This window comes from Clarias gariepinus, chromosome 25, assembly GCF_024256425.1.
Source record: "Clarias gariepinus isolate MV-2021 ecotype Netherlands chromosome 25, CGAR_prim_01v2, whole genome shotgun sequence".
NCBI classification, from domain to species: Eukaryota; Metazoa; Chordata; class Actinopteri; order Siluriformes; family Clariidae; genus Clarias; species Clarias gariepinus.
Genome location: NC_071124.1, coordinates 14527812 through 14548449, shown reverse-complemented (window position 1 = coordinate 14548449; position 20638 = coordinate 14527812). Strand labels below are relative to the sequence as shown.

The 20638-nt window shown below is 44.4% G+C and overlaps 7 non-coding genes across 7 annotated transcripts; all 7 read left to right on the top strand.

The window, feature by feature from the left end:
* The first annotated feature begins 438 nt into the window (after nt 1-438).
* trnag-gcc (transfer RNA glycine (anticodon GCC)) lies at nt 439-509 on the top strand. The gene has a single exon. It is a non-coding gene; the product is annotated as a tRNA-Gly (tRNA).
* A 2668-nt stretch (nt 510-3177) lies between these two features.
* On the top strand, nt 3178-3248 carry trnag-gcc (transfer RNA glycine (anticodon GCC)). Its single transcript has one exon. It is a non-coding gene; the product is annotated as a tRNA-Gly (tRNA).
* Nucleotides 3249-4650: 1402 nt separating this feature from the next.
* Nucleotides 4651-4721, top strand: trnag-gcc (transfer RNA glycine (anticodon GCC)). Its single transcript has one exon. It is a non-coding gene; the product is annotated as a tRNA-Gly (tRNA).
* Nucleotides 4722-6122: 1401 nt separating this feature from the next.
* trnag-gcc (transfer RNA glycine (anticodon GCC)) lies at nt 6123-6193 on the top strand. Its single transcript has one exon. It is a non-coding gene; the product is annotated as a tRNA-Gly (tRNA).
* An 11414-nt stretch (nt 6194-17607) lies between these two features.
* On the top strand, nt 17608-17678 carry trnag-gcc (transfer RNA glycine (anticodon GCC)). The gene has a single exon. It is a non-coding gene; the product is annotated as a tRNA-Gly (tRNA).
* Nucleotides 17679-19080: 1402 nt separating this feature from the next.
* On the top strand, nt 19081-19151 carry trnag-gcc (transfer RNA glycine (anticodon GCC)). Its single transcript has one exon. It is a non-coding gene; the product is annotated as a tRNA-Gly (tRNA).
* A 1401-nt stretch (nt 19152-20552) lies between these two features.
* On the top strand, nt 20553-20623 carry trnag-gcc (transfer RNA glycine (anticodon GCC)). Its single transcript has one exon. It is a non-coding gene; the product is annotated as a tRNA-Gly (tRNA).
* Nucleotides 20624-20638: the final 15 nt, after the last annotated feature.

Genomic DNA, 20638 nt, shown 5'->3' with positions numbered 1-20638 from the left:
CATAAAACTTGCTTCCTAATCTGAGCTGAGTGGCTTAAATATAGAGACAGATAGGGGACATTCTATGTCTTGGGACTGCTAGAAGACCTGCTTCTCTGATATTAGGGGTAAAGCTGTCAGTCTTTAGCAAAACTTGTGGATTTTTTCGTGAATGCACCAACAACTTCACTCTAACCATCAAACGATGCTCAAGCAGGGTTGACTAGCTGAAAGATTCATACAGCCACATAAAAGTCCCCTGCAAGAAGGAAGCTGTCAGTCTTTATTAAAGCTTGTGAACTTTTTCTTGAACACGCTAACAAGTTCACCTTCATCATCAGAACCAAAAATCCTAGCAGAAGTTAGGTTTGTGCAGTGTTTTTGATGCTAAATACTATCTGTCGACCATGCTAACCGCCTCCCCCAGCACCGGCCTGAGGGTTCAAAGATGGCATGCAAGCATTGGTGGTTCAGTGGTAGAATTCTCGCCTGCCACGCGGGAGGCCCGGGTTCGATTCCCGGCCAATGCACAGGCTTCTTGTTTAAGACCATGCTCAAGCAGGGTTGGCCACATGAGAGATCCAGACAGCCACATAAAACTCCCCTGCAAGACACTTGCTTCCTAATCTGAGCTGAGTGGCTTAAATATAGCGACAGATAGCGGACATTCTAGGTCTTGGGACTGCTAGAAGACCTGCTTCTCTAATATTAGGGGTAAAGCTGTCAATCTTTAGCAAAACTTGTGGATTTTTTCGTGAATGCACCAACAACTTCACTCTAACCATCAAACGATGCTCAAGCAGGGTTGACTAGCTGAAAGATTTATACAGCCACATAAAAGTCCCCTGCAAAAATGAAAAAAATCTCCCTTGCTACCTGCTGACTGGCTTTAACAACGAGACAGATAGCAGACCTTCTAGGTCAAGGGACTGCTAGAAGACCTGCTTCTCTAATATTAGGGGTAAAGCTGTCAGTCTTTATCAAAACTTGTGGATTTTTTCGTGAATGCACCAACAACTTCACTCTAACCATCAAACAACATCAAAAAGTGCCACATAAAACTGGCTTCAAAAGAGACACAGTAAGCAGACCTGCTAGGTCTAGGGACTGCTGGAAGGCCTGCTTTTCCATGGTCTTGCAAAATATATCATCTAGCCTAAAATTAAGCAAAAAGCTGTCAGTCTTTATTGAAGCTTGTGAACTTTTTCTTGAACACGCTAACAAGTTCACCTTCAACATCAGAGCCAAAAATCCTAGCAGAAGTTAGGTTTGTGCAGTGTTTGTGATGCTAAATTCTATCTGTCGACCATGCTAACCGCCTCCCCCAGCATCGGCCTGTGGGTTCAAAGATGGCATGCAAGCATTGGTGGTTCAGTGGTAGAATTCTCGACTGCCAAGCGGGAGGCCCTGGTTCGATTCCCGGCCAATGCACAGGCTTCTTGTTTAAGACCATGCTCAAGCAGGGTTGGCCACATGAGAGATCCAGACAGCCACATAAAACTCCCCTGCAAGACACTCGCTTCCTAATCTGAGCTGAGTGGCTTAAATATAGAGACAGATAGTGGACATTCTATGTCTTGGGACTGCTAGAAGACCTGCTTATCTAACATTAGGGGTAAAGCTGTCAATCTTTAGCAAAACTTGTGGATTTTTTCGTGAATGCACCAACAACTTCACTCTAGCCATCAAACGATGCTCAAGCAGGGTTGACTAGCTGAAAGATTCATACAGCCACATAAAAGTCCCCTGCAAGAAGGAAAAAAAAACTCCCCTGCTACCTGCTGACTGGCTTCAACAACGAGACAGATAGCAGACCATGCTCAATCAGGGTTGGCCACATGAGAGATCCAGACAGCCACATAAAACTCCCCTGCAAGACACTTGCTTCCTAATCTGAGCCGAGTGGCTTAAATATAAAGACAGATAGTGGACATTCTATGTCTTGGGACTGCTAGAAGACCTGCTTCTCTAATATTAGGGGTAAAGCTGTCAGTCTTTAGCAAAACTTGTGGATTTTTTCGTGAATGCACCAACAACTTCACTCTAACCATCAAACGATGCTCAAGCAGGGTTGACTAGCTGAAAGATTCATACAGCCACATAAAAGTCCCCTGCAAGAAGGAAAAAAAAACTCCCCTGCTACCTGCTGACTGGCTTCAACAACGAGACAGATAGCAGACCTTCTAGGTCAAGGGACTGCTAGAAGATCTGCTTCTCTAATATTAGGGGTAAAGCTGTCAGTCTTTAGCAAAACTTGTGGATTTTTTCGTGAATGCACCAACAACTTCACTCTAACCATCAAACAACATCAAAACGTGCCACATAAAACTGGCTTCAAAAGAAACACAGTAAGCAGACCTGCTAGGTCTAGGGACTGCTGGAAGGCCTGCTTTTCCATGGTCTTGCAAAATATATCATCTAGCCTAAAATTAAGCAAATAGCTGTCAGTCTTTATTAAAGCTTGTGAACTTTTTCTTGAACACGCTAACAAGTTCACCTTCATCATCAGAGCCAAAAATCCTAGCAGAAGTTAGGTTTGTGCAGTGTTTGTGATGCTAAATACTATCTGTCGACCATGCTAACCGCCTCCCCCAGCACCGGCCTGGGCGTTCAAAGATGGTATGCAAGCATTGGTGGTTCAGTGGTAGAATTCTCGCCTGCCACGCGGGAGGCCCGGGTTCGATTTCCGGCCAATGCACAGGCTTCTTGTTTAAGACCATGCTCAAGCAGGGTTGGCCACATGAGAGATCCAGACAGCCACATAAAACTTGCTTCCTAATCTGAGCTGAGTGGCTTAAATATAGAGACAGATAGGGGACATTCTATGTCTTGGGACTGCTAGAAGACCTGCTTCTCTGATATTAGGGGTAAAGCTGTCAGTCTTTAGCAAAACTTGTGGATTTTTTCGTGAATGCACCAACAACTTCACTCTAACCATCAAACGATGCTCAAGCAGGGTTGACTAGCTGAAAGATTCATACAGCCACATAAAAGTCCCCTGCAAGAAGGAAGCTGTCAGTCTTTATTAAAGCTTGTGAACTTTTTCTTGAACACGCTAACAAGTTCACCTTCATCATCAGAGCCAAAAATCCTAGCAGAAGTTAGGTTTGTGCAGTGTTTTTGATGCTAAATACTATCTGTCGACCATGCTAACCGCCTCCCCCAGCACCGGCCTGAGGGTTCAAAGATGGCATGCAAGCATTGGTGGTTCAGTGGTAGAATTCTTGCCTGCCACGCGGGAGGCCCGGGTTCGATTCCCGGCCAATGCACAGGCTTCTTGTTTAAGACCATGCTCAAGCAGGGTTGGCCACATGAGAGATCCAGACAGCCACATAAAACTCCCCTGCAAGACACTTGCTTCCTAATCTGAGCTGAGTGGCTTAAATATAGCGACAGATAGTGGACATTCTATGTCTTGGGACTGCTAGAAGACCTGCTTCTCTAATATTAGGGGTAAAGCTGTCAGTCTTTAGCAAAACTTGTGGATTTTTTCGTGAATGCACCAACAACTTCACTCTAACCATCAAACGATGCTCAAGCAGGGTTGACTAGCTGAAAGATTCATACAGCCACATAAAAGTCCCCTGCAAGAAGGAAAAAAAAACTCCCCTGCTACCTGCTGACTGGCTTCAACAACGAGACAGATAGCAGACCTTCTAGGTCAAGGGACTGCTAGAAGATCTGCTTCTCTAATATTAGGGGTAAAGCTGTCAGTCTTTAGCAAAACTTGTGGATTTTTTCGTGAATGCACCAACAACTTCACTCTAACCATCAAACAACATCAAAACGTGCCACATAAAACTGGCTTCAAAAGAAACACAGTAAGCAGACCTGCTAGGTCTAGGGACTGCTGGAAGGCCTGCTTTTCCATGGTCTTGCAAAATATATCATCTAGCCTAAAATTAAGCAAATAGCTGTCAGTCTTTATTAAAGCTTGTGAACTTTTTCTTGAACACGCTAACAAGTTCACCTTCATCATCAGAGCCAAAAATCCTAGCAGAAGTTAGGTTTGTGCAGTGTTTGTGATGCTAAATACTATCTGTCGACCATGCTAACCGCCTCCCCCAGCACCGGCCTGGGCGTTCAAAGATGGTATGCAAGCATTGGTGGTTCAGTGGTAGAATTCTCGCCTGCCACGCGGGAGGCCCGGGTTCGATTTCCGGCCAATGCACAGGCTTCTTGTTTAAGACCATGCTCAAGCAGGGTTGGCCACATGAGAGATCCAGACAGCCACATAAAACTTGCTTCCTAATCTGAGCTGAGTGGCTTAAATATAGAGACAGATAGGGGACATTCTATGTCTTGGGACTGCTAGAAGACCTGCTTCTCTGATATTAGGGGTAAAGCTGTCAGTCTTTAGCAAAACTTGTGGATTTTTTCGTGAATGCACCAACAACTTCACTCTAACCATCAAACGATGCTCAAGCAGGGTTGACTAGCTGAAAGATTCATACAGCCACATAAAAGTCCCCTGCAAGAAGGAAGCTGTCAGTCTTTATTAAAGCTTGTGAACTTTTTCTTGAACACGCTAACAAGTTCACCTTCATCATCAGAGCCAAAAATCCTAGCAGAAGTTAGGTTTGTGCAGTGTTTTTGATGCTAAATACTATCTGTCGACCATGCTAACCGCCTCCCCCAGCACCGGCCTGAGGGTTCAAAGATGGCATGCAAGCATTGGTGGTTCAGTGGTAGAATTCTTGCCTGCCACGCGGGAGGCCCGGGTTCGATTCCCGGCCAATGCACAGGCTTCTTGTTTAAGACCATGCTCAAGCAGGGTTGGCCACATGAGAGATCCAGACAGCCACATAAAACTCCCCTGCAAGACACTTGCTTCCTAATCTGAGCTGAGTGGCTTAAATATAGAGACAGATAGTGGACATTCTATGTCTTGGGACTGCTAGAAGACCTGCTTCTCTAATATTAGGGGTAAAGCTGTCAGTCTTTAGCAAAACTTGTGGATTTTTTCGTGAATGCACCAACAACTTCACTCTAACCATCAAACGATGCTCAAGCAGGGTTGACTAGCTGAAAGATTCATACAGCCACATAAAAGTCCCCTGCAAGAAGGAAAAAAATCTCCCTTGCTACCTGCTGACTGGCTTCAACAACGAGACAGATAGCAGACCTTCTAGGTCAAGGGACTGCTAGAAGATCTGCTTCTCTAATATTAGGGGTAAAGCTGTCAGTCTTTAGCAAAACTTGTGGATTTTTTCGTGAATGCACCAACAACTTCACTCTAACCATCAAACAACATCAAAACGTGCCACATAAAACTGGCTTCAAAAGAAACACAGTAAGCAGACCTGCTAGGTCTAGGGACTGCTGGAAGGCCTGCTTTTCCATGGTCTTGCAAAATATATCATCTAGCCTAAAATTAAGCAAATAGCTGTCAGTCTTTATTAAAGCTTGTGAACTTTTTCTTGAACACGCTAACAAGTTCACCTTCATCATCAGAGCCAAAAATCCTAGCAGAAGTTAGGTTTGTGCAGTGTTTGTGATGCTAAATACTATCTGTCGACCATGCTAACCGCCTCCCCCAGCACCGGCCTGGGCGTTCAAAGATGGTATGCAAGCATTGGTGGTTCAGTGGTAGAATTCTCGCCTGCCACGCGGGAGGCCCGGGTTTGATTTCCGGCCAATGCACAGGCTTCTTGTTTAAGACCATGCTCAAGCAGGGTTGGCCACATGAGAGATCCAGACAGCCACATAAAACTTGCTTCCTAATCTGAGCTGAGTGGCTTGAATATAGAGACAGATAGGGGACATTCTATGTCTTGGGACTGCTAGAAGACCTGCTTCTCTGATATTAGGGGTAAAGCTGTCAGTCTTTAGCAAAACTTGTGGATTTTTTCGTGAATGCACCAACAACTTCACTCTAACCATCAAACGATGCTCAAGCAGGGCTGACTAGCTGAAAGATTCATACAGCCACATAAAAGTCCCCTGCAAGAAGGAAGCTGTCAGTCTTTATTAAAGCTTGTGAACTTTTTCTTGAACACGCTAACAAGTTCACCTTCATCATCAGAGCCAAAAATCCTAGCAGAAGTTAGGTTTGTGCAGTGTTTTTGATGCTAAATACTATCTGTCGACCATGCTAACCGCCTCCCCCAGCACCGGCCTGAGGGTTCAAAGATGGCATGCAAGCATTGGTGGTTCAGTGGTAGAATTCTCGCCTGCCACGTGGGAGGCCCGGGTTCGATTCCCGGCCAATGCACAGGCTTCTTGTTTAAGACCATGCTCAAGCAGGGTTGGCCAAATGAGAGATCCAGACAGCCACATAAAACTCCCCTGCAAGACACTTGCTTCCTAATCTGAGCTGAGTGGCTTAAATATAGAGACAGATAGTGGACATTCTATGTCTTGGGACTGCTAGAAGACCTGCTTCTCTAATATTAGGGGTAAAGCTGTCAGTCTTTAGCAAAACTTGTGGATTTTTTCGTGAATGCACCAACAACTTCACTCTAACCATCAAACGATGCTCAAGCAGGGTTGACTAGCTGAAAGATTCATACAGCCACATAAAAGTCCCCTGCAAGAAGGAAAAAAAAACTCCCCTGCTACCTGCTGACTGGCTTCAACAACGAGACAGATAGCAGACCATGCTCAAGCAGGGTTGGCCACATGAGAGATCCAGACAGCCACATAAAACTCCCCTGCAAGACACTTGCTTCCTAATCTGAGCTGAGTGGCTTAAATATAAAGACAGATAGTGGACATTCTATGTCTTGGGACTGCTAGAAGACCTGCTTCTCTAATATTAGGGGTAAAGCTGTCAGTCTTTAGCAAAACTTGTGGATTTTTTCGTGAATGCACCAACAACTTCACTCTAACCATCAAACGATGCTCAAGCAGGGTTGACTAGCTGAAAGATTCATACAGCCACATAAAAGTCCCCTGCAAGAAGGAAAAAAAAACTCCCCTGCTACCTGCTGACTGGCTTCAACAACGAGACAGATAGCAGACCATGCTCAAGCAGGGTTGGCCACATGAGAGATCCAGACAGCCACATAAAACTCCCCTGCAAGACACTTGCTTCCTAATCTGAGCTGAGTGGCTTAAATATAAAGACAGATAGTGGACATTCTATGTCTTGGGACTGCTAGAAGACCTGCTTCTCTAATATTAGGGGTAAAGCTGTCAGTCTTTAGCAAAACTTGTGGATTTTTTCGTGAATGCACCAACAACTTCACTCTAACCATCAAACGATGCTCAAGCAGGGTTGACTAGCTGAAAGATTCATACAGCCACATAAAAGTCCCCTGCAAGAAGGAAAAAAAAACTCCCCTGCTACCTGCTGACTGGCTTCAACAACGAGACAGATAGCAGACCTTCTAGGTCAAGGGACTGCTAGAAGACCTGCTTCTCTAATATTAGGGGTAAAACTGTCAGTCTTTATCAAAACTTGTGGATTTTTTCGTGAATGCACCAATAACTTCACTCTATCCATCAAACAACATCAAAACGTGCCACATAAAACTGGCTTCAAAAGAGACACAGTAAGCAGACCTGCTAGGTCTAGGGACTGCTGGAAGGCCTGCTTTTCCATGGTCTTGCAAAATATATCATCTAGCCTAAAATTAAGCAACAAGCTGTCAGTCTTTATTAAAACTTGTGAACTTTTTCTTGAACACGCTAACAAGTTCACCTTCATCATCAGAGCCAAAAATCCTAGCAGAAGTTAGGTTTGTGCAGTGTTTGTGATGCTAAATACTATCTGTCGACCATGCTAACCGCCTCCCCCAGCACCAGCCTGGGGGTTCAAATATGGTATGCAAGCATTGGTGGTTCAGTGGTAGAATTATCGCCTGCCACGTGGGAGGCCCGGGTTCGATTCCCGGCCAATGCAGAGGTTCCTTGTTTAAGACCATGCTCAAGCAGGGTTGGCCACATGAGAGATCCAGACAGCCACATAAAACTTGCTTCCTAATCTGAGCTGAGTGGCTTAAATATAGAGACAGATAGCGGACATTCTAGGTCTTGGGACTGCTAGAAGACCTGCTTCTCTAATATTAGGGGTAAAGCTGTCAGTCTTTAGCAAAACTTGTGGATTTTTTCGTGACTGCACCAACAACTTCACTCTAACCATCAAACGATGCTCAAGCAGGGTTGACTAGCTGAAAGATTCATACAGCCACATAAAAGTCCCCTGCAAGAAGGAAAAAAAAACTCCCCTGCTACCTGCTGACTGGCTTCAACAACGAGACAGATAGCAGACCATGCTCAAGCAGGGTTGGCCACATGAGAGATCCAGACAGCCACATAAAATTGCAAGACACTTGCTTCCTAATCTGAGCTGAGTGGCTTAAATATAGAGACAGATAGCGGACATTCTAGGTCTTGGGACTGCTAGAAGACCTGCTTCTCTAATATTAGGGGTAAAGCTGTCAGTCTTTAGCAAAACTTGTTCCCGGCCAATGCACAGGCTTCTTGTTTAAGACCATGCTCAAGCAGGGTTGGCCACATGAGAGATCCAGACAGCCACATAAAACTTGCTTCCTAATCTGAGCTGAGTGGCTTAAATATAGAGACAGATAGGGGACATTCTATGTCTTGGGACTGCTAGAAGACCTGCTTCTCTAATATTAGGGGTAAAGCTGTCAGTCTTTAGCAAAACTTGTGGATTTTTTCGTGAATGCACCAACAACTTCACTCTAACCATCAAACGATGCTCAAGCAGGGTTGACTAGCTGAAAGATTCATACAGCCACATAAAAGTCCCCTGCAAGAAGGAAGCTGTCAGTCTTTATTAAAGCTTGTGAACTTTTTCTTGAACACGCTAACAAGTTCACCTTCATCATCAGAGCCAAAAATCCTAGCAGAAGTTAGGTTTGAATACTATCTGTCGACCATGCTAACCGCCTCCCCCAGCACCGGCCTGTGGGTTCAACGATGGCATGCAAGCATGTGCTGGCATGCAGGCATGCGCTGGCATGCAGGCATGCGCTGGCATGCAGGCATGCGCTGGCATGCAGGCATGCGCTGGCATGCAGGCATGCGATGGCATGCAGGCATGCGATGGCATGCAGGCATGCGATGGCATGCAGGCATGCGATGGCATGCAGGCATGCGATGGCATGCAGGCATGCGATGGCATGCAGGCATGCGATGGCATGCAAGCAGTGGTAAAATTCTCGCCTGCCACGCGGGAGGCCCGGGTTCGATTCCCGGCCAATGCACAGGCTTCTTGTTTAAGACCATGCTCAAGCAGGGTTGGCCACATGAGAGATCCAGACAGCCACATAAAACTCCCCTGCAAGACACTTGCTTCCTAATCTGAGCTGAGTGGCTTAAATATAGAGACAGATAGTGGACATTCTATGTCTTGGGACTGCTAGAAGACCTGCTTCTCTAATATTAGGGGTAAAGCTGTCAGTCTTTAGCAAAACTTGTGGATTTTTTCGTGAATGCACCAACAACTTCACTCTAACCATCAAACGATGCTCAAGCAGGGTTGACTAGCTGAAAGATTCATACAGCCACATAAAAGTCCCCTGCAAGAAGGAAAAAAAAACTCCCCTGCTACCTGCTGACTGGCTTCAACAACGAGACAGATAGCAGACCTTCTAGGTCAAGGGACTGCTAGAAGACCTGCTTCTCTAATATTAGGGGTAAAACTGTCAGTCTTTATCAATACTTGTGGATTTTTTCGTGAATGCACCAACAACTTCACTCTAACCATCAAACGATGCTCAAGCAGGGTTGACTAGCTGAAAGATTCATACAGCCACATAAAAGTCCCCTGCAAGAAGGAAAAAAAAACTCCCCTGCTACCTGCTCACTGGCTTCAACAACGAGACAGATAGCAGACCATGCTCAAGCAGGGTTGGCCACATGAGAAATCCAGACAGCCACATAAAACTGCAAGACACTTGCTTCCTAATCTGAGCTGAGTGGCTTAAATATAGAGACAGATAGCGGACATTCTAGGTCTTGGGACTGCTAGAAGACCTGCTTCTCTAATATTAGGGGTAAAGCTGTCAGTCTTTAGCAAAACTTGTGGATTTTTTCGTGAATGCACCAACAACTTCACTCTAACCATCAAACGATGCTCAAGCAGGGTTGACTAGCTGAAAGATTTATACAGCCACATAAAAGTCCCCTGCAAAAATGAAAAAAATCTCCCTTGCTACCTGCTGACTGGCTTTAACAACGAGACAGATAGCAGACCTTCTAGGTCAAGGGACTGCTAGAAGACCTGCTTCTCTAATATTAGGGGTAAAGCTGTCAGTCTTTATCAAAACTTGTGGATTTTTTCGTGAATGCACCAACAACTTCACTCTAACCATCAAACAACATCAAAACGTGCCACATAAAACTGGCTTCAAAAGAGACACAGTAAGCAGACCTGCTAGGTCTAGGGACTGCTGGAAGGCCTGCTTTTCCATGGTCTTGCAAAATATATCATCTAGCCTAAAATTAAGCAAAAAGCTGTCAGTCTTTATTGAAGCTTGTGAACTTTTTCTTGAACACGCTAACAAGTTCACCTTCAACATCAGAGCCAAAAATCCTAGCAGAAGTTAGGTTTGTGCAGTGTTTGTGATGCTAAATTCTATCTGTCGACCATGCTAACCGCCTCCCCCAGCATCGGCCTGTGGGTTCAAAGATGGCATGCAAGCATTGGTGGTTCAGTGGTAGAATTCTCGACTGCCAAGCGGGAGGCCCTGGTTCGATTCCCGGCCAATGCACAGGCTTCTTGTTTAAGACCATGCTCAAGCAGGGTTGGCCACATGAGAGATCCAGACAGCCACATAAAACTCCCCTGCAAGACACTTGCTTCCTAATCTGAGCTGAGTGGCTTAAATATAGCGACAGATAGTGGACATTCTATGTCTTGGGACTGCTAGAAGACCTGCTTATCTAACATTAGGGGTAAAGCTGTCAATCTTTAGCAAAACTTGTGGATTTTTTCGTGAATGCACCAACAACTTCACTCTAACCATCAAACGATGCTCAAGCAGGGTTGACTAGCTGAAAGATTCATACAGCCACATAAAAGTCCCCTGCAAGAAGGAAAAAAAAACTCCCCTGCTACCTGCTGACTGGCTTCAACAACGAGACAGATAGCAGACCATGCTCAATCAGGGTTGGCCACATGAGAGATCCAGACAGCCACATAAAACTCCCCTGCAAGACACTTGCTTCCTAATCTGAGCTGAGTGGCTTAAATATAAAGACAGATAGTGGACATTCTATGTCTTGGGACTGCTAGAAGACCTGCTTCTCTAATATTAGGGGTAAAGCTGTCAGTCTTTAGCAAAACTTGTGGATTTTTTCGTGAATGCACCAACAACTTCACTCTAACCATCAAACGATGCTCAAGCAGGGTTGACTAGCTGAAAGATTCATACAGCCACATAAAAGTCCCCTGCAAGAAGGAAAAAAAAACTCCCCTGCTACCTGCTGACTGGCTTCAACAACGAGACAGATAGCAGACCTTCTAGGTCAAGGGACTGCTAGAAGATCTGCTTCTCTAATATTAGGGGTAAAGCTGTCAGTCTTTAGCAAAACTTGTGGATTTTTTCGTGAATGCACCAACAACTTCACTCTAACCATCAAACAACATCAAAACGTGCCACATAAAACTGGCTTCAAAAGAAACACAGTAAGCAGACCTGCTAGGTCTAGGGACTGCTGGAAGGCCTGCTTTTCCATGGTCTTGCAAAATATATCATCTAGCCTAAAATTAAGCAAATAGCTGTCAGTCTTTATTAAAGCTTGTGAACTTTTTCTTGAACACGCTAACAAGTTCACCTTCATCATCAGAGCCAAAAATCCTAGCAGAAGTTAGGTTTGTGCAGTGTTTGTGATGCTAAATACTATCTGTCGACCATGCTAACCGCCTCCCCCAGCACCGGCCTGGGCGTTCAAAGATGGTATGCAAGCATTGGTGGTTCAGTGGTAGACTTCTCGCCTGCCACGCGGGAGGCCCGGGTTCGATTTCCGGCCAATGCCCAGGCTTCTTGTTTAAGACCATGCTCAAGCAGGGTTGGCCACATGAGAGATCCAGACAGCCACATAAAACTTGCTTCCTAATCTGAGCTGAGTGGCTTAAATATAGAGACAGATAGGGGACATTCTATGTCTTGGGACTGCTAGAAGACCTGCTTCTCTGATATTAGGGGTAAAGCTGTCAGTCTTTAGCAAAACTTGTGGATTTTTTCGTGAATGCACCAACAACTTCACTCTAACCATCTAACGATGCTCAAGCAGGGTTGACTAGCTGAAAGATTCATACAGCCACATAAAAGTCCCCTGCAAGAAGGAAGCTGTCAGTCTTTATTAAAGCTTGTGAACTTTTTCTTGAACACGCTAACAAGTTCACCTTCATCATCAGAACCAAAAATCCTAGCAGAAGTTAGGTTTGTGCAGTGTTTTTGATGCTAAATACTATCTGTCGACCATGCTAACCGCCTCCCCCAGTACCGGCCTGAGGGTTCAAGGATGGCATGCAAGCATTGGTGGTTCAGTGGTAGAATTCTTGCCTGCCACGCGGAGGCAAGTCGTGAATAGCTGGCACTCAGTGACAGCCAATGAAATTGAAGCATTTTTACGGCTTTACACGTGGTGCAGCATTGCTCAAATAATAGCATAAAATCATTCAGACCCTGGTTCGAATCCCGCTCTGGGTGAAAATTAAAAAAAAAAATTTTTTACACTTTTTGCTTATGATTATCATTAAATTATAGTGAGGTGAGTGCTAATGTGTTTCATAGCTTAAGAAAAAAAAATCTCAATTGCAAAAATGCATTTAGTACTGAAGCATAACTTGATAATGTAATGGCATGGTTATATCCAAAACTTGGTTTGTGGCTGTTAAATAATAAGACTGACTTCACTTATTCAGCTGAAACACTTTTAATTGAAATTGCAATTAATTGTTACAATCTCCACACTCATTAATTTATTTTACTTCTCACTATACATTATTCACTTTTCTTAATAAAGCATGCAGAAATTATTATACAGTACTGTATTTTAAACACTCTTGGCAACAATAACAAAAACTATAAAGAACAAGAAGAAGAAAAAAAATACACACTTGAGAAGTCTCCCCCTTTCTCACATTATCATTTCTGTCTTTTCCCATCTTTGTCTTTTTATCTCATTGAATGTATAGTCCTGAAATTCTCTCCATTTCATCTCCTTCTCCATGCCCGGATCCTTCCTTCTCTATAATTCTACAGATCCTTGTACAAAGAAAATACCTTTGCAGTTCAGTAATCTACTTTCCTGCCATTCCAGTGTAACCCGTGTGTACAAGTCGGCTGTTTGGGATGAGAAGGAAAGATTTAATAGAAGATTTAGTTTGGGAAAACGACTTGTGGTCCCAGCGCAGGAGGACTTTTGGTTAGACAGCTCTTTCATGTCCCGATGCCTGTACCTTCTCTGGCAGTCGATGTCGTTTGCGGCGTAGCAGAAGCAGTAGCAGAAGCAGGAGCTGAAGCAGAAGCTGAAAGAAACATGGAAAAATAATAATGAAATAAAGACTACATAGGCATGCACATTTCATAATAGGCATACTGATCAGTTTTTAATTTAAAATACATGGATTCAAACTTGTTTGTGCATTTTACCTGTTACAAAGAAAAAAATATTTTGTTTAATTAAGCATCACAAGCAAGCATAGTTTTTATAACATGTTATATAAATGCTCAGTGGACGACAAAGATTATAAAGATTAAATATAAGTACAGGTACTTTTACTGTCTGTACTATCTAATTCTAACTGTCTAGGTTTCCTTTTACACAAATTAAACAAACACACATTATCCGTAATGCTGGCAAAGGCCTGACACTGGCATGAAAATCCCTCGGATACATAGGAGCTTTTACAAAAACTATACATTTTTCACAATACAGTTTAACTTACTGTTACACAAACAGTACAAACAGTTATGGTTATGTTATGGTTCCCTCCAAAAGATAATTCTGTGAAGACCATGGTACTACAGTGGGTATTTAATATGATACTGCCTGTGCTTTACCACACCAGCATTGTGTACAAACATATCTACTGTGGTACTGTATGAACAAAAATACCATATTAGGTACCTGCTGAACTGAAAAAAGTACCATGAAGTTCACCCAAAGTGGATAAATATACTATATAACATTTCTTATGGGATAAACACATTAGAGTTAGATGTAATTTAGCGTGTTTTTTTTTTTTTAATTAAATTTAGCGTTTTTGTCTCGTTGCTACTTCATCTAAATGTCCTTTACCTAAATGAATGAATGATGTGTTCAGTGTGTTTAGACGTGAACACGAGCAGTCAGTGAATGATGAAGGTTAACGCACACGATAAACTCTGCAAAAACAAAAAGATTACAGCGATGGCGGCGAGAAATGTATAGCAAGAGCTAAGATAATGTCTGTTCATCTGTTAGTGTCTTATTCAAGTTAAAATTAATAATAATATAAGAAAAAACTTACCGATCAGCGTGGTCTCTGTGTCGCGCAAGCGCACGCCGTCCGTCTGTCTCACTCAGGTTCCCGGCTCGACCAATCAGCGCGCGGAACGACGCCGGCGGGCCACACAGCGCCACCGGCGGCCTAAAGTATATTACATCCGTAGTGGTTTAGCACTACCATTGAAAATGAATGGGAAACGGTTTAGGGTTTTTTCTAAGGCGGCTCGACCAATCAGCGCGCGGAACGACGCCGGCGGGCCACACAGCGCCACCGGCGGCCTAAAGTATATTACATCCGTAGTGGTTTAGCACTACCATTGAAAATGAATGGGAAACGGTTTAGGGTTTTTTCTAAGGCGGCTCGACCAATCAGCGCGCGGAACGGGCGCCGGCGGGCTCCGCAGCGGCCACCGGCGGCCGAAAGTATATCGCATCCGTAGTGATTTAGCACTACCATTGAAAATGAATGGGAAACCGTTTAGGGATTTTTAGCTAAAGAATCCCCGGCCGCCGCGCGGGAGGCCCGGGTTCGATTCCCGGCCAATGCACAGGCTTCTTGTTTAAGACCATGCTCAAGCAGGGTTGGCCACATGAGAGATCCAGACAGCCACATAAAACTCCCCTGCAAGACACTTGCTTCCTAATCTGAGCTGAGTGGCTTAAATATAGCGACAGATAGCGGACATTCTAGGTCTTGGGACTGCTAGAAGACCTGCTTCTCTAATATTAGGGGTAAAGCTGTCAGTCTTTATCAAAACTTGTGGATTTTTTCGTGAATGCACCAACAACTTCACTCTAACCATCAAACGATGCTCAAGCAGGGTTGACTAGCTGAAAGATTTATACAGCCACATAAAAGTCCCCTGCAAAAATGAAAAAAATCTCCCTTGCTACCTGCTGACTGGCTTTAACAACGAGACAGATAGCAGACCTTCTAGGTCAAGGGACTGCTAGAAGACCTGCTTCTCTAATATTAGGGGTAAAGCTGTCAGTCTTTATCAAAACTTGTGGATTTTTTCGTGAATGCACCAACAACTTCACTCTAACCATCAAACAACATCAAAACGTGCCACATAAAACTGGCTTCAAAAGAGACACAGTAAGCAGACCTGCTAGGTCTAGGGACTGCTGGAAGGCCTGCTTTTCCATGGTCTTGCAAAATATATCATCTAGCCTAAAATTAAGCAAAAAGCTGTCAGTCTTTATTGAAGCTTGTGAACTTTTTCTTGAACACGCTAACAAGTTCACCTTCAACATCAGAGCCAAAAATCCTAGCAGAAGTTAGGTTTGTGCAGTGTTTGTGATGCTAAATTCTATCTGTCGACCATGCTAACCGCCTCCCCCAGCATCGGCCTGTGGGTTCAAAGATGGCATGCAAGCATTGGTGGTTCAGTGGTAGAATTCTCGACTGCCAAGCGGGAGGCCCTGGTTCGATTCCCGGCCAATGCACAGGCTTCTTGTTTAAGACCATGCTCAAGCAGGGTTGGCCACATGAGAGATCCAGACAGCCACATAAAACTCCCCTGCAAGACACTTGCTTCCTAATCTGAGCTGAGTGGCTTAAATATAGCGACAGATAGCGGACATTCTATGTCTTGGGACTGCTAGAAGACCTGCTTATCTAACATTAGGGGTAAAGCTGTCAATCTTTAGCAAAACTTGTGGATTTTTTCGTGAATGCACCAACAACTTCACTCTAACCATCAAACGATGCTCAAGCAGGGTTGACTAGCTGAAAGATTCATACAGCCACATAAAAGTCCCCTGCAAGAAGGAAAAAAAAACTCCCCTGCTACCTGCTGACTGGCTTCAACAACGAGACAGATAGCAGACCATGCTCAATCAGGGTTGGCCACATGAGAGATCCAGACAGCCACATAAAACTCCCCTGCAAGACACTTGCTTCCTAATCTGAGCCGAGTGGCTTAAATATAAAGACAGATAGTGGACATTCTATGTCTTGGGACTGCTAGAAGACCTGCTTCTCTAATATTAGGGGTAAAGCTGTCAGTCATTAGCAAAACTTGTGGATTTTTTCGTGAATGCACCAACAACTTCACTCTAACCATCAAACGATGCTCAAGCAGGGTTGACTAGCTGAAAGATTCATACAGCCACATAAAAGTCCCCTGCAAGAAGGAAAAAAAAACTCCCCTGCTACCTGCTGACTGGCTTCAACAACGAGACAGATAGCAGACCTTCTAGGTCAAGGGACTGCTAGAAGATCTGCTTCTCTAATATTAGGGGTAAAGCTGTCAGTCTTTAGCAAAACTTGTGGATTTTTTCGTGAATGCACCAACAACTTCACTCTAACCATCAAACAACATCAAAACGTGCCACATAAAACTGGCTTCAAAAGAAACACAGTAAGCAGACCTGCTAGGTCTAGGGACTGCTGGAAGGCCTGCTTTTCCATGGTCTTGCAAAATATATCATCTAGCCTAAAATTAAGCAAATAGCTGTCAGTCTTTATTAAAGCTTGTGAACTTTTTCTTGAACACGCTAACAAGTTCACCTTCATCATCAGAGCCAAAAATCCTAGCAGAAGTTAGGTTTGTGCAGTGTTTGTGATGCTAAATACTATCTGTCGACCATGCTAACCGCCTCCCCCAGCACCGGCCTGGGCGTTCAAAGATGGTATGCAAGCATTGGTGGTTCAGTGGTAGAATTCTCGCCTGCCACGCGGGAGGCCCGGGTTCGATTTCCGGCCAATGCACAGGCTTCTTGTTTAAGACCATGCTCAAGCAGGGTTGGCCACATGAGAGATCCAGACAGCCACATAAAACTTGCTTCCTAATCTGAGCTGAGTGGCTTAAATATAGAGACAGATAGGGGACATTCTATGTCTTGGGACTGCTAGAAGACCTGCTTCTCTGATATTAGGGGTAAAGCTGTCAGTCTTTAGCAAAACTTGTGGATTTTTTCGTGAATGCACCAACAACTTCACTCTAACCATCAAACGATGCTCAAGCAGGGTTGACTAGCTGAAAGATTCATACAGCCACATAAAAGTCCCCTGCAAGAAGGAAGCTGTCAGTCTTTATTAAAGCTTGTGAACTTTTTCTTGAACACGCTAACAAGTTCACCTTCATCATCAGAGCCAAAAATCCTAGCAGAAGTTAGGTTTGTGCAGTGTTTTTGATGCTAAATACTATCTGTCGACCATGCTAACCGCCTCCCCCAGCACCGGCCTGAGGGTTCAAAGATGGCATGCAAGCATTGGTGGTTCAGTGGTAGAATTCTTGCCTGCCACGCGGGAGGCCCGGGTTCGATTCCCGGCCAATGCACAGGCTTCTTGTTTAAGACCATGCTCAAGCAGGGTTGGCCACATGAGAGATCCAGACAGCCACATAAAACTCCCCTGCAAGACACTTGCTTCCTAATCTGAGCTGAGTGGCTTAAATATAGAGACAGATAGTGGACATTCTATGTCTTGGGACTGCTAGAAGACCTGCTTCTCTAATATTAGGGGTAAAGCTGTCAGTCTTTAGCAAAACTTGTGGATTTTTTCGTGAATGCACCAACAACTTCACTCTAACCATCAAACGATGCTCAAGCAGGGTTGACTAGCTGAAAGATTCATACAGCCACATAAAAGTCCCCTGCAAGAAGGAAAAAAAAACTCCCCTGCTACCTGCTGACTGGCTTCAACAACGAGACAGATAGCAGACCTTCTAGGTCAAGGGACTGCTAGAAGATCTGCTTCTCTAATATTAGGGGTAAAGCTGTCAGTCTTTAGCAAAACTTGTGGATTTTTTCGTGAATGCACCAACAACTTCACTCTAACCATCAAACAACATCAAAACGTGCCACATAAAACTGGCTTCAAAAGAAACACAGTAAGCAGACCTGCTAGGTCTAGGGACTGCTGGAAGGCCTGCTTTTCCATGGTCTTGCAAAATATATCATCTAGCCTAAAATTAAGCAAATAGCTGTCAGTCTTTATTAAAGCTTGTGAACTTTTTCTTGAACACGCTAACAAGTTCACCTTCATCATCAGAGCCAAAAATCCTAGCAGAAGTTAGGTTTGTGCAGTGTTTGTGATGCTAAATACTATCTGTCGACCATGCTAACCGCCTCCCCCAGCACCGGCCTGGGCGTTCAAAGATGGTATGCAAGCATTGGTGGTTCAGTGGTAGAATTCTCGCCTGCCACGCGGGAGGCCCTGGTTCGATTTCCGGCCAATGCACAGGCTTCTTGTTTAAGACCATGCTCAAGCAGGGTTGGCCACATGAGAGATCCAGACAGCCACATAAAACTTGCTTCCTAATCTGAGCTGAGTGGCTTAAATATAGAGACAGATAGGGGACATTCTATGTCTTGGGACTGCTAGAAGACCTGCTTCTCTGATATTAGGGGTAAAGCTGTCAGTCTTTAGCAAAACTTGTGGATTTTTTCGTGAATGCACCAACAACTTCACTCTAACCATCAAACGATGCTCAAGCAGGGTTGACTAGCTGAAAGATTCATACAGCCACATAAAAGTCCCCTGCAAGAAGGAAGCTGTCAGTCTTTATTAAAGCTTGTGAACTTTTTCTTGAACACGCTAACAAGTTCACCTTCATCATCAGAGCCAAAAATCCTAGCAGAAGTTAGGTTTGTGCAGTGTTTTTGATGCTAAATACTATCTGTCGACCATGCTAACCGCCTCCCCCAGCACCGGCCTGAGGGTTCAAAGATGGCATGCAAGCATTGGTGGTTCAGTGGTAGAATTCTTGCCTGCCACGCGGGAGGCCCGGGTTCGATTCCCGGCCAATGCACAGGCTTCTTGTTTAAGACCATGCTCAAGCAGGGTTGGCCACATGAGAGATCCAGACAGCCACATGAAACTCCCCTGCAAGACACTTGCTTCCTAATCTGAGCTGAGTGGCTTAAATATAGAGACAGATAGTGGACATTCTATGTCTTGGGACTGCTAGAAGACCTGCTTCTCTAATATTAGGGGTAAAGCTGTCAGTCTTTAGCAAAACTTGTGGATTTTTTCGTGAATGCACCAACAACTTCACTCTAACCATCAAACGATGCTCAAGCAGGGTTGACTAGCTGAAAGATTCATACAGCCACATAAAAGTCCCCTGCAAGAAGGAAAAAAATCTCCCTTGCTACCTGCTGACTGGCTTCAACAACGAGACAGATAGCAGACCTTCTAGGTCAAGGGACTGCTAGAAGATCTGCTTCTCTAATATTAGGGGTAAAGCTGTCAGTCTTTAGCAAAACTTGTGGATTTTTTCGTGAATGCACCAACAACTTCACTCTAACCATCAAACAACATCAAAACGTGCCACATAAAACTGGCTTCAAAAGAAACACAGTAAGCAGACCTGCTAGGTCTAGGGACTGCTGGAAGGCCTGCTTTTCCATGGTCTTGCAAAATATATCATCTAGCCTAAAATTAAGCAAATAGCTGTCAGTCTTTATTAAAGCTTGTGAACTTTTTCTTGAACACGCTAACAAGTTCACCTTCATCATCAGAGCCAAAAATCCTAGCAGAAGTTAGGTTTGTGCAGTGTTTGTGATGCTAAATACTATCTGTCGACCATGCTAACCGCCTCCCCCAGCACCGGCCTGGGCGTTCAAAGATGGTATGCAAGCATTGGTGGTTCAGTGGTAGAATTCTCGCCTGCCACGCGGGAGGCCCGGGTTTGATTTCCGGCCAATGCACAGGCTTCTTGTTTAAGACCATGCTCAAGCAGGGTTGGCCACATGAGAGATCCAGACAGCCACATAAAACTTGCTTCCTAATCTGAGCTGAGTGGCTTGAATATAGAGACAGATAGGGGACATTCTATGTCTTGGGACTGCTAGAAGACCTGCTTCTCTGATATTAGGGGTAAAGCTGTCAGTCTTTAGCAAAACTTGTGGATTTTTTCGTGAATGCACCAACAACTTCACTCTAACCATCAAACGATGCTCAAGCAGGGCTGACTAGCTGAAAGATTCATACAGCCACATAAAAGTCCCCTGCAAGAAGGAAGCTGTCAGTCTTTATTAAAGCTTGTGAACTTTTTCTTGAACACGCTAACAAGTTCACCTTCATCATCAGAGCCAAAAATCCTAGCAGAAGTTAGGTTTGTGCAGTGTTTTTGATGCTAATCACTATCTGTCGACCATGCTAACCGCCTCCCCCAGCACCGGCCTGAGGGTTCAAAGATGGCATGCAAGCATTGGTGGTTCAGTGGTAGAATTCTCGCCTGCCACGTGGGAGGCCCGGGTTCGATTCCCGGCCAATGCACAGGCTTCTTGTTTA